The sequence below is a fragment of the Rosa chinensis genome, chromosome 6 (genome assembly GCF_002994745.2).
Source record: "Rosa chinensis cultivar Old Blush chromosome 6, RchiOBHm-V2, whole genome shotgun sequence".
Taxonomy (NCBI): domain Eukaryota; kingdom Viridiplantae; phylum Streptophyta; class Magnoliopsida; order Rosales; family Rosaceae; genus Rosa; species Rosa chinensis.
Window position 1 is genome coordinate 38,525,876 of NC_037093.1, and position 14,275 is coordinate 38,540,150.

The window sequence follows — 14,275 nt, forward strand, 5'->3', positions numbered from 1 at the left end:
CTGCACAAAAGCAGCGTACGTTTAATGATTTCAAAGCAACATGCAAAACCATGAATGCAACCCCATATATGCTAAAATTCATAAATCAAGGATTAATGGGAGACTGGGAGCACTGAAGAAAACTAAACACACCTCCAAATGCATTTACAGTCTAATGCCAGCCCAAATGCTATAATCCTCATGATACAATAAATGAGAAGATTAAACAGTATATGCAAAGATACCTCCTCATACAGCTTGGCAAGCATCTCAGGACGAGATACAATTAATGCCACTAAGCATTTAGCTGCATTAATTATATATTCATTCGCACTCTCACTATAGCATATATAAGAAGCAAATCGAATTAAAAAATTTATTTTGTACAAGTAAGTCAAAGCTTAAACTCACACATAAATTAAAAACATACTCACCTTCCTCCTCCTCAAGTCTTTCTTCATCAGTGTCCTCTTCCATGTTATCAGATAAACAATGCAAACCACAATAACAAATACAGATTTATTACCACAAGGTCATAATAAGAATATTGATTAAAAATCCATGGTCATAACTGCGTAACGCATTATGAGGATGTCTCAGAACTAAGCAAAGTACTATGTCCTCTATACTTTTCAAAGTCTTGCACAAGGCAAAGTCGTCATTGATCAAACAACTTCCATAATCTCTGTAATTTGCCTTTGGCTTAAAGTCTTTCACACTTAAAGACTTGACTGACCACCCTCATCAAACCAATGGTGCGCTTCTTTATTGCATATCCTTCATAATCTCAACTCCAATTGTTGACGAAATTGAAATAGTAAGGAATTCAATACAGGATATCAAGTTCAGCCTATCGAAGCAACTATTTTAACAACACACAAACCAATCAACTCAAGATTTTTATGCAGCCGACATTCAGCACTGAAATTTCAGTATTCAACCTAGTGAAACACTTCACCACTTAAAACTCCGATAGAATATTGACTCAAAAACAAACAATCACTTCATCGAAACAAATAAATTGAATTCAAACAAGAAACAAACACATTAAAATCCTGATAAACAAATCAGAGATTGGATTTTAGAGAGAATTACTTTGGGATCCCCGGCCTTCCTCTTGAGGCACATTAAAATCCTGATAAACAGATCAGAGATTGGAAAAAACGGCATCGTCCTCAGGCGAGGAGCCATCCCTGTTCATTTTAGAGAGAATTACTTTGGGATCCCCGGCCTTCCTCTTGAGGCACATTAAAATCCTGATAAACAGATCAGAGATTGGAAAAAACGGCATCGTCCTCAGGCGAGGAGCCATCCCTGTTCGGAGCAGTTGATGAGGGAGATCCGTTATTCGGGCGAATCAATCTAAAATTCAAATCGCGGGAACGCTAACGGTGACGGAAGGGATGGGGATTGGATTTAGGGGTTTTGAAACCCTAAATCTTGAAGGGAAGGACACTTGTTTGAGTTTGCTTTGCTGAAAATGTGCTGAATCTTGAAGACGATGGCGATGGCAAGGGTGCTGAGGCGGTTAATGAGAGAGAGATGGTAGCGGGAGTGAAGGGAGGAGAGGGAGGCAGTGGTAGCCGTGGAAAGAGAGTGGGAGAGGAAGGGCTGGGGTTTCGGGGAAGAACGAATGATAAAATGGGTCGCGCAGTTATCAAATTTGTGAAAGTAGGAAAAACCGAAAAAGAACCAAGTGCGGAGGAATAAAAATTTTGTTCCTGTTTTAGGGAATCAGAAATTGAGAGATAATCACTGTGTGTTCTCATTGATAATAGGGGCCTCTTTATATAGAGGATTACAATGCATAGAATCTCAATCATACAAGGAAAGTAATTCTACATTGATTAGGATTCTAGATCCTTCTAATTAGATCCTATTACTACTAGGTCAAGTAACCTAGAGTTTGGGCTAAACACAAATTAGGTTTTCCTTGAACACTCCCCCTTGTGTTGCCCAAAGGAGGTGCTTCTCTTGTTGCCTCGTTAAAAACCTTGCCGAGTAACAAAAACCTAGTGGGACAAAAATAACCTCGGTCGAAGGGGAAAAAGAGCACAACACACCCTTCACGTTTCGAGGTGAACATGTAGACATCTCCCCCTGATGTCTGCGTCTCCCCCTGATGACTACGATTATGGGAGTTCAGATAATTTCTGCAAGCCAATTCTTGCCACATGTTTCTCGAACGTGGATTTGGGCAATGACTTAGTAAACAAGTCTGCCTTACTGTCCTTAGATCGAACCTAGTTCAATTTGATCTCGAGGAGTGTCTGTTGTTGCTGATTATGCTTGGTGTTATCGCTTTTGATGTAGCCTTGCCTCATTTGTTCAAAACAAGCAGCATTATCCTAAATGCTCGTAGGCTCATCTGTGGTAGACTTCAAACCACAATTGTTCGAACATGCGTAATTATGAATCCAATCCATATTCATTCACGAACCACTTCATGAAGAGCAATCATCTCTGCATTATTCGAAGATATAGCGACGGTCTATTCTGTAGACCTCCAAGATATCATGGTCTTTTCCCATGGTGCACACTTAACTAGTTTGTGAGTGACTATTGTATGGGTCAGAGAGATACCCAACATCAACAAAACCTTCCAAAACACATGTCGTTTTGGGATGGGGATAATGGACGCAGGCCAGTGTTGGCGGCGTTCCTGGTGTGTGATGGGTCCGAATCCATCATCTCTTTGTAGGGATAAAACAAGCCCATATCACTCATACATCTCAAGTATCGAAAGATATCTTTTACACCAATCCAATGGCGTCACGTTGGCGCAGAGCTATATCTAGCTAACAAGTTCACAACATATGAGATGTCCGGTCTTGTGCATTGAGATAAGTACAATAATGCGCCTATTGTACTAAGTAAGGCACTTCTGCCTCTAGCACATCTTCGTCATCATCCTTTCGACGAAGAGGATCCTTTTCAGGATCAAAACTACGGACGATCATGGGGGTGCTTGAAGGCTTGACCTTGTCAAAAATGCCTAAGCATCTATCGACACGATACTCAAGTTCCAAACCGGGACATAATCGTGTTCTCCCAAAATCCTTCATCTCAAACTCGGATTTCAAGTGTTGAGCGGTTTCCCTTAACTCTTTAAGGGCTTCTAATGAAGATCGTGTCCAACATGAACCGCGATAGAATCCGAAACTTGTTATAGAAACGCGTGGGCATATCCCTTCCCAATCAAGTAGTCACTTTAGTGAGCATTTCAACCTTATTGTAAACGCGCTCCATGGTCTAGAGCCACTTGACTTGGGTAAATGAAGTTCACCATGAACCTTCATGTATATTCCGTATCTATATCCCTATAGAGATATGTAGTGACCATATTTGTAAGCTGCATGTTCAGTTATTCAGAAACTACCAAACTGACAGGGTAGTGGAGTGCAATGACATCCATTACGAGAGAATATGTCTTATCGTAGTCGATTCCAGGGCGTTTTGTGAGAAGCCTTGCGCCATAAGGCGAGATTGCCATCTCTTTTTCTCATCACGCTTTCTAACGAAGACCCATTAGTCAACAGGTTTTATGTTAGGAGGTGTTGGCATCTCTAGCTCGAAAACCTTTCTCTTCGTTAGAGAATCCATCTTAACCTGGATCGTATCTTTCCATTTAGGCCAAAAACTCTCTACGTTGGTATTCATTCATCAACGGAGCATGGTTCGATATCATCTGACTCAACAAACTCATGCGCAACTACATCATCAATTATGATGGAGTTTTTATCCCACGTCTCATGTACACTAGTGTAAGTTTCATAGAGCTCTATATTCTCAGGAATAGGTTCTGATGTTGAGGCATCCCCCAATGGTAACCATAACCAGGAAGATACTCATGAGACGGATTTTGAGTCTTGATGATCAAAGGATTGGAATGTGCCAAAGTATCCTTCGAACCCACGGGCCTCCCACGCATCCTAGCTGGGGCCATGGCCTGTAACGCCATAGTGCCACTCTCTTTGGCATTGGTGCCATGCCTACCTCCATGTAGGGTGGCGCTACGTCATCTCGTAGGGACGTCCTTCCTTGCAGGTATGTTTGCAGCATATTTGTGTGATCTCGTCACTTTAATTGGGATCAAGATGAGACATAGTGGGGACAGACCATGACAAATCCTGTCGTTCCTGTTGAACATCTATATTCTTATCTCCCCCTAACGACGGGAAGACTGTCTCATCAAAGTGACGACCCGCAAATCTAGCGGTAATGAGATCGCCTTGCAAGGGCATTAAGTGGCGGACGATTGTTGGAGTCTCAAATCCAACGTAGTTGCCTATTCGTCTGTAAAGACCCATCATAGAGCGTTGTGGCGGCGCAATTGGCACATAAATGGCTCACTCAAATATGCGTAAGTACAAAAGCCGTGTACCCAGTCACTAGCTGTAACGCATTGGTACATTGAGTGGCAGTAGGTCGTAGATGAATTAGCATAGCTGCATGCGATATTGCATCACCCCAAGCAGATGAAAGAAGATTGGTGCGCATTACCAATGTTCAGACTACCATCATAGTCATTTCCGCGAGACCAATTGGGTGTGTACATGGAAATGTGATGTCCAACATCAAGCCCATTGCAATATCCATCGAAAGTCTTTCAATGTAAACTCTCTAGCATAGTCAAATCCAATTGACTGAATAGGATGATCTGGGGAGTGAGCCCGTTGTCATATGATATGTGCTAGGAGTGTAGCATAAGCAGCATTTATAGGTGGACAATGGCACAACACGTGACCAGCGTGTTTGCGTGTCAACCAACATCATAAAATATTTAAGCGTCCGCAAGTTGGTTGAATTAATCCACAAAATCCCTAGGGATTCTTTGTAAGAACAGAATGAGTATTGTCATATCCTTTGCATAGGACGGTCTCAGTCCTAGTTTCCCTAAGGAACAGGCTTTATAAAACGAGCGAGAGGCCTTAGAAGCAACCATTAAGTATTTTGGTTAGGCCTGAGTGTTCGAAACGCTATGTGAAGCAAGTTGGTGATTGCAACATCACCTGGGGCGCCATCACCATAATGGACGCTATCCATGGCGTGATGGATATGGACTACGCCAGCCCTAGGCTAATGGTGGACGGAGGCGGTGCCCTAGGCAACAGCGTCGGTCACACTTAGTATAGGAATCAACTTTTGATTCATGCTTCATTTCGCTCTAAAGAAATGATGTCCATGTGAAGTCTTTTGTAGACGGATCATCATATCATGACTAGGATGATCTATCCTGTCGTGACAAAGCCAATATGTGTCTAAATCCAAGATATCTTCTCTCATAACTTTATTGGATTAATAGCTCGAATAGTGACATAGAATCCACTAGAGAGACACATAAACTTCTCTAAGATGCGTCTGTGTACGTAATCATTAGAAGTAATGCAAAGGAACTCATTTCCGTTCTCTTCATGCATGTTCGCATGGAATTCGTTGGCAATTCATAGGGTACGATTTACCCTAAGAGCGTAGAGAGTTTCTGTGACGGCAGTAATCAAGGTGCCATTTGGCAAGTGGAGGGCTATTCCATGTCCTTGAATTAATATTGATGGCCCAGCCATCGTAGTCACAAAGTAATATGCTCAGAATCAAAATTGAGTCATAATGAAAAGAACTCGAAATTTTATTCATAAGCCAACGGAGTACATCATTGTTTCTTTGATCAAAGAAAATCTAATCCAATAAAAAGTAATATGGCAATCGCCTACATCTCTTGAAAAATAAAGACTTTAAACAGAATTGGCGATCTATTGATCCCAGCCAGATTTGTAGTCTTCAACCCTTCACTCTAGATCATCTTCTTGATCTTCTTGTTCCACATAGTGAGCTTCTCTTGCTTCACAATATGCTTTGTAGGCGGTGACAAGTTCTTCACCAGCTCTACAAATATGTGCCCAATGATCAGACACTCCACATCGAGAACATACATCTCTTTGCTTGAACTCCATTGATTGAGGCACTTTGAAAGAGTCATTTAGATGGCTCTTAATGTTGGTGGCGCCACCAACATGGCCAGAGGTGTTGCCTCCCTCTCTCTTTCCACGTTTACCTCTTCGGTTCCGTGTTCACCTATTTTGGCGGTTACCTTCCCAAGTAGAGCGATTATATGGATCAGAATGTCCATAAGTATACCTAAGATTAGGGTTTCGCTCTTGGCGCCCTCTCTTAGAGGTGCGACTATAATTGGATTCCGGAATATGTTCTATTTCCACGGATCTTGAATTATAGTTCTTCACAAGGATATTATCATGCTTTTCAGCGACATTCATAGCTCCAATGAGCTCATGAAACCTTGTGATCCGTCTTTCATTTACATCGATTCGATAGTTCTTAGCAACCATCAATGCAGAGACGGGGAAGGTAGAGAGAGTCTTCTCAATCAACATCGCATCTGTGATCTTTTTACCACAGAATTCCATTAAGGATTTAATGTCAAGTGCTTCCGAGTTATAGTCAAGAACTGTCTTGAAATCACAGAAGCGGAGGCTATGCCATCTCACTTCTAGGTCAGGAAGCAAGGAGTCACGAACGTTGCCAAATCTTTCTTCGAGTGAGACCCACAGCCTTCTGGGGTCTTCTTCATTCATATACTCGTACTGGAGCGAATCATCCATATGACGAGTCATTAGGATGATGGCTTTCGCCTTAATTGCCACTAAGGCTGCCCTATTTGCTTCCAAAGCTTGAGCTTGCTCAACAGTTATCACGTCCTGGCTAGGCTCGAGAATCATATCCAAGATTCCATCGGCCTTGAGATGCTGGCGGATATCACGAACCCACCTGTGATATTCAGAGCCAGTTGTTCCCAATGGAGCAAAGTCCAATTTGTTCAGGCTACTCATCCTGAAAGAGAACAAGAAATTAGGGTTAGTTTCGGAGCGAAGTAGGCTACCACGAAAACATATGAAATTTCTAAGCCTAATCGCTTCCAAGAAATTAGGAATTTCTGAGCGTAGTCGCTTCCAAGAAATTCGATTCTAAGAGATATTGGATTAGATCGAAACAATGATGTAAGTGGTCGATAATAAATTCTCTACAAACTCTAAGTTTGGAGATCTCAACAAGCTCTAAGCTTGGAGTGAGCACGAACCCCCACAGTTCGGCTTAATTTGGTCTCCCCTATAATGAAGAAAGGGGGGGTAGAAGAAGGGAGGTTGCAAGTCCCCGAGAAAAAGAAGAGAAATTGAAATAAAAACTCAAAAACGGGAACTTTTAGTAAACCATACCTCTTAGGATTGTGGATTGCATTCGTTCCTCATTGTAGGATTGCAAACAAGCTTCAGTTCTAGGCGAATCAAACTTGTTGAAATTCGGAGCAGATTCGCTTCTAAACAGCTCCCACTCCGATTGGTGTACAGGTCACAAAATATCTCCAATAGGGCTGAAATTTGGAATTAAGAAAGAAGAGACCGAGGCGAACAACTTTGATGAAGGAAGAATTTTGATCTGAAAATCTGAAATAGAGGTTTCGGGGCTTGCAAAATGACTGATATGCACAGGAACGAGCATGCTGAACAGCTCCCACCTTGAATACTGTACAGGTCTCAAAACATCTCCAATAGGGCTGAAATTTTGAGGTCAGATAGAGGAGATAGAGATGAAGAACGTTGATGAAGAAAGTATTTTTATCAGAGGTCCCGAACAAGACGTTTTGGGGCATGCAAGCAGACTGATCTGCACAAGAACGAGCGAGCTGCTATGCTGCAGGGGCAGCAGGAGTGCCGCAATGCTGCATGGGAAGTAGGTGGCACATGGGTGCGCAAGGGCTGCAAGGGCAGCTTACGGCATGGCTTGCAAGGGCTAGGGGCTTGCGGCTGTTTTGGTGAGAAGAGTTTTGGTTTTTAGGGCTAGGGTTAGGGCTCGTGCTGATAATGTGTTTTAGGGAATCAGAAATTGAGAGATAATCGCTGTGTGTTCTCATTGATAATAGGGGCCTCTTTATATAGAGGATTACAATGCATAGAATCTCAATCATACAAGGAAAGTAATTCTACATTGATTAGGATTCTAGATCCTTCTAATTAAATCATATTACCACTAGGTCAAGTAACCTAGAGTTTGGGCTAAACACAAATTAGGTTTTCCTTGAACAGTTCCCTCATTCTCGAAACTTTTTAACTTATTTTTCAACTTTTTGCAAATTTTTGAATCCCATCGATCTGTTTTAACAAACAATGTTAATTATTTAAATTAAAATTGGTATTTCGGAATCAATGTTAATAACGTTTTTTTACATTGCGTGAAATGCTGACCGATTGAATCGACGTGATGTATATTGGCATTATTCTAATAGTATTTCTAATTAAGGGACCAACACTTATTACTGTCTATAGGTAATGGTTTTGACCACACCGTTGTATAAGTTCAATGAGAAATTTTCTAACTAAGGGACCAACACTCTATCAGTATCTATAGATAACGGTTTCGACCACACCGTTGTGTAAGTTAAATGAGAAAACTTCAAACCAAGAGACCAACACTTTGCTAGTATCTATAGATAACAGTTTCGACTATACCGTTGTGAAAAAAAAAAACCACAACGTTTTTTATTAAACCGTTATCTAGGTAACGTTGTCTATTTTCGATTTTGTACTAGTGCTTTATTAATAGCCAATGATTACATCAAAGTTTCTTAACCAAAGTCTAATCCAAAATAAAAATCAAACTTAGTCAAATCGTAGTTACTCAATCCGTTTGGTAATTCCAATCAAATATGATCAGGGAAATAGAGCGAGATGTCGATGGAGCGAGGCTTTCTTAAGTACCACTAATCTTAATCATTTTCCTAGACATCATACTTCATTGGATGCGCCACTTGAGAAAGAGTTAAGACAAAATTGTCGTTTATTGATTAAGGCATAATTGCCATTACATAATTCTTGGAAAAATAAAAGACTATTCGAAATAAAAATCTACTGCATTTTGTCTTTATCGCCAGATTTAAAATCTTTTTGAACTCGATGTCTTGATCACCATTGATCAAGTACTCCATAAAACATAATGTAGAGGATGTTCTCTTGATTGAGGCGTATTGACGCAATATAAATGGTCCCTAGGACTATTGGCATTGGAATAGTGTTACCATGGCCAAAAGTGGCACCATGGTGTCCAACCCCCAACCCTCAACGTCATAACTCCTTTGGTCATGTATTTGCCAACTTTGGCGATGACCTTCATGAGCATGTTGATCATATTATCCATGGCGACATCTTCTAGCCATTAAATGGTGCTCATGGTAGCCATCTTGAGGCCTACCATATTTTCCATTCACAAAGTTCGTGGTTGTGCCTTTCAACACATGCCATAGCTCCAATTAGCTTATGGAAATTTGTGATCCGTCTTGCGTTTACATGAGTCTGGAATAAATCAGAGGACCTCATAGCATAGACAGGGAAGGTATTGAGGGTTTTCTCAATCAATTGTTCTTCTGTGATAGTTTTTCACAGGCATGCATGTCTGATGTGGAGAGCTTCTGAACAATATTGCATAACTTTGTAAAAGTTAGGGAAGCAGAGATAATTTCATCATGCTTCTAAGTTCGGAAAATTTTGAATGTTGTTAAAACATTCACGAAGCGCTACCTAAAGGTTTCTAGCACTATCCTCATTCATGTACTCAAACTGGAGTGCCATCTCCATATGGCACTTCATCAGGGTAAGTGCCTTGGAATTATCTATCTCAGTTTGTGAGTCTTGAGCAGTTCCTTTAGAACAGGGCTCTTGGATTGTAGGCAATAAATATCCCATGCCTTTAGAATCCAATGGAGTAAAATCGAGCTCGTTCAAGTTTGATATCCAAAAAAGAGAAACAAGAACGGATTATTTTCGGAGTTAGTGCTTCCACAAAAACTGATATTAAGATTTTCGAGCCTTAATGCTACTAAGAAATCGATTTCCAAGAAATTTGGATTAGACCGAAACAATGATGTTTAATATGGTCAAAAATAGATGCTTGCAAACGCTCTTAGTCCGAAGATTATGAACACTCTTAGTTCATTGATTACGAACGCTCTTAGTTCGAATATTATGAACACTCTTAGTTCATTGATTACGAACGCTCTTAGTTCATTTAGCGTGAATCCCCACAATTCTGCTTATTAAATAATCGAACCCATGCTCGTATATGGCAAATCCTACAGCAAATAAAGAAATTTAAAAGACAAGAAAGCAGGAACTTTAATCTTTAAAACTTACTTGTTGAAATTCGGAGCAGATTTGCTTCTGAACAGCTCCCACTTTAAATGGTGTACAGGTCTCAAAATGACTCCAATGGGGCTGATATTTGGAGGCAGCTAGAAGAGATAGAGATGAACAACTTTGATGAAGGAAGAATTTTGATCTGAGGTCCCGTTAAAGAAGTTTCGAGGCATGCAAACAGGATAATCTGCATAGGAACGAGCGTGCTGCTATGCTGCAGGGACAACATGCATGCGACAATGCTGTCGGGGCAGTAGGTGGCACACGGGTATGTAAGGGATGCAGGAGCACCCCACGGTATGGCTAGCAAGGGCTAGGAGCTTACGGCAGCTTTTGGTGAAAGAAATTTTGGGTGAGGGTTTGCTAGGGTTTGCGGCAGCTTTTTGATTTTTAGGACTAGGGTTAGGGCTCATGCTGATAACGTGTTGTAGTGAAAATGGAATTGCAGAGAGAATAGATGGGAGAATTATGTGTGTTCTATTATTGATAATAGGAGCCCTTTATATAAGGATTTACAAAGTACATAATCTTGTCATACTAGGAAATAGAATCCAAATATAATTAGGAAATCTAGGACCTTTTCTCCTATTACAACTCTAGAACTAAACCCTAGTTTGAAGAGGCACACTCAATGTCGATATCCTTCAACAAAATCCTAAATTGTGAAGGAATTTACTCATTTTGTTCTTTGCACTGTGATTAGTAGTTAAGAATTTGTTTGAACTCATATTCATCTTTCTGAAGTAAACCTTTCAACAATATTCCTTAGAAAAAACTTTCAATGAGGCCGCCATGTTCATTTCTAATATTTGTTAACTTTTTTGATCCTTTCAACAATATTATTCTTCAATCAAGAGGTAAAAAACTATACAACAAACTACTTTCGAACCATAAGCAAATTACTCATCGAATATGAAAGTTAGACTTGGCATATTTGAATATCCCCAATTGCAAGAATAATTACTTACCAGATATTAGAAGATAACTTGTTACTCAACAGATATAAATCAAACATAGAATATAATTAGACATGATGCAGTCTGTAATGTTCTTATTACTCATTTTATCCTTACCACCTTGTAGCAATAATATATGAAAAGCGAATGTAATCAAAATACAAAGCATGTGGAAGGATGTCGACTACTCCACATTCACGCGCGTTGTGCTCTTTTTCTCCTGTTTCTGTTGAAGAATACGGTAATTAAGAAGCATGATGGGGAGAGAGAGAGAGAGAGATGACACCGCATGTATAGTGGTTCACCTTGCCCTTGAGGCAAGGCTACGTCCACTTAGATATTTTACTATGAGTGAGGTCAAGTGACCTTTGTAGTGATACAAGTGTGGAGATCATCCATCCCTTCTAAGAAGGGGAGGACTTCTTCTTATAGCTAAAGGAAGTCCCCATCTAGTTTACATTTCCAATGTGTGACATAATACACATATTGCTTCTCTTGAAGCCTTTTGGAGAGCATGGGAGAGTAGCCTCCCGACTACATACCGGCTGACCTCCACCATGGAAACGTAGCTCGGGTGTCGGTCTACCGGATGCATGCCATAGGCGGGGCTAACCATGTCGCGGGGCCCACCTATGAGGTCGTTGATTATGCTTGGCGGTATGTAGTATAGGCGGTATGTATAAGTCCCCCAAGTCCCTGAGTAAGAGGCGCTTCTTGGTTGGGGAGTTTAAGTATGATGCCGCCAAGTATGAGTGATGACCTTGTTGAACGCCATACCCATACTAGTCCCCCAACTCCGTAAGTAAGAAGGGACTCTACGGGTATGTTGGTGCCCCGGGGCCCTCATGAAGCTAGTACCTGCAAATAAGATGAGAGTGCACAAAAAAGCATATTGATTGCGCTAGGGCAATCGAAGTGACATTTGAGTCAAATGCATCAAGATGCATGAACGTTTATGAGATGCATGATGCAAAGATGTGTGATGAACACGGTAAGACATAATGATATGTATGATGAACACGGTAAGACATAATGATATGTAATGTTGTATGCACGTGATGCATATGTGTTAGGATCGGGAGTGTTGTTACTCGCTAAGTCCCCCAAGTCACGTAGTTAGTAAAACAGGAATTCGGACTTAGATTATGTTCGACGATGCCGGTGAGACTAAGAATGAAGCTCCGGTATCGAAGTAACCATTGACAATACTAGCGAGACTATGGCGTGACCATGGTAGTCCCCGAAGGATAGGTTAAAGGAAGGAACGCTAACTTACTTAACCCGAACGTATAAGCCATAACCCGATTGTTTGGCTTATGTGTAATGGGAACGTAAGAGTTGAGCTCGCTCATGTTGAGCGGGCGTGAGTTTTGTCCTATGGTCTTATTAATGGGATGTAAAAGAAATTTAATTGTCGCGATCAACAATAGGTGAAAAATTTCAATATTTCCATTTAATAGACCATAGCACGAAAAGTATGTGTGAAGCCCGATGATAGTCCCGGTCGGGTACTATCTCCACTTGTGATATGTGGTATGAATAAGTCCCCCATGTGTACAGAACGCTCGGGAGGTGAGATGACTCAGAAGCAAGGGATTGGACCTTGGCTTACCCCGCCTCATGTACTAAGTGGGGTTTTCTGAGGGCTTGAGCCTATGGTACCTGATGGGGTAGAATGAGGATTTGAGTCTCTAATACCCGGAAGGGTAGATTGAGGACTTGAGCCTCTGATTCCCGGAAGGGTAGATTGAGGACTTTGAGCCTCTGATACCCGGAAGGGTAGGTTGAGGACTTGAGCCTCTGATACCCGGAAGGATAGGTTGAGGACTTGAGCCTCTGATACCCGGAAGGGTAGATTGAAGACTTTGAGCCTCTGATACCCGGAAGGGTAGGTTGAAGACTTGAGCCTCTGATACCCAGAAGGGTAGGTTGTGGACTTTGAGCCTCTGATACCAGGAAGGGTAGGTTGAGGGTGACTTGATACACATTTACGCAATCGTACGTATCATTGTCAAGATAGGGAAGTATTATGCCCAAAGTTTATCGTACCACGGGGATTAGTGGCTAACCCACAATCCTTGGGTAATCGGAAATAAAGACACTTAGCAAACAAAGAAAAGAAAAAGAAAATAAATAAAAATGTTAATGTAAGGCACCAAGCCCTAGCAATGCTCGGTTTTGGTTCTCACCAAAGCCTAATCACAACTAAGAGCCTAGTGATGATTATCTACAATGAGTCGAAAAGTTTAATGTTTGGGGGTTGATTTTAACTTAACAAATAAAAATGAAATGTAAAGCAATAAAAAATAAAAATGAAATGTAAACAATAAAAATGAGAATGTTGGGTGTTAGGGATATTTCTTCACCCAAATCTCATGTGTCGGAAGCTAATCTAATGTAGATGCATATTTCCTATTTTGGCGGTAGTCATATCCAAGGCGGTTCAAGGCTCAAGGACCTAAATTCCCTTTCGTGGTATTCCTACTCCGGTTCAAGGGCCGCAGGGACTCACTTGGCATGAATTAGAGCCGGTTCAAGGGTCACTAATTCACATCAAGAGGCGTAGAGATCGAGGAATTAGACTACTAAGCGACCCGCCCGCGCAATCACGCAACTGGTGTAAATCACCATGCTTATAACCCCTCGAATACGAAATTGAAGGTTTCTAGCTTAGGAATTAGAGGGGGTCAAGCGTCTAACTCCATCCTAGACATGCTCAAAATACACACGCTAGAGTTGACTAGGCTCCTAGACATGCATTTTAACCCAATAAAAATAGATATAAACATCCATCATATGAAAATTGCATCATTACATTAAATTAAACATCTTGTACACAAAATTTGGGTTAGGGACACAACCCTAAAACCCAACAAGGAAATTACTCACAACCCATAATCATAGACTCCAAAATTACAAAATTCAAATAGAAAAGAGTAGAGAAGTGTAGGAGAAAACAAGAAAAATCATAAATAGCTAAAAAGCTAGCATGATTAGTCTTGAATTACAACTCCCACAAAATACCCAAATATTGAATCTTGTAGAGGTTGAGCCCTTGATGAATCTTTAAAGATTTGGGTGAGTAAATCCTTTAAATCTCTAAAATAAAACTAAGGCAAAGATGAAAAGAAAAAGAAATGG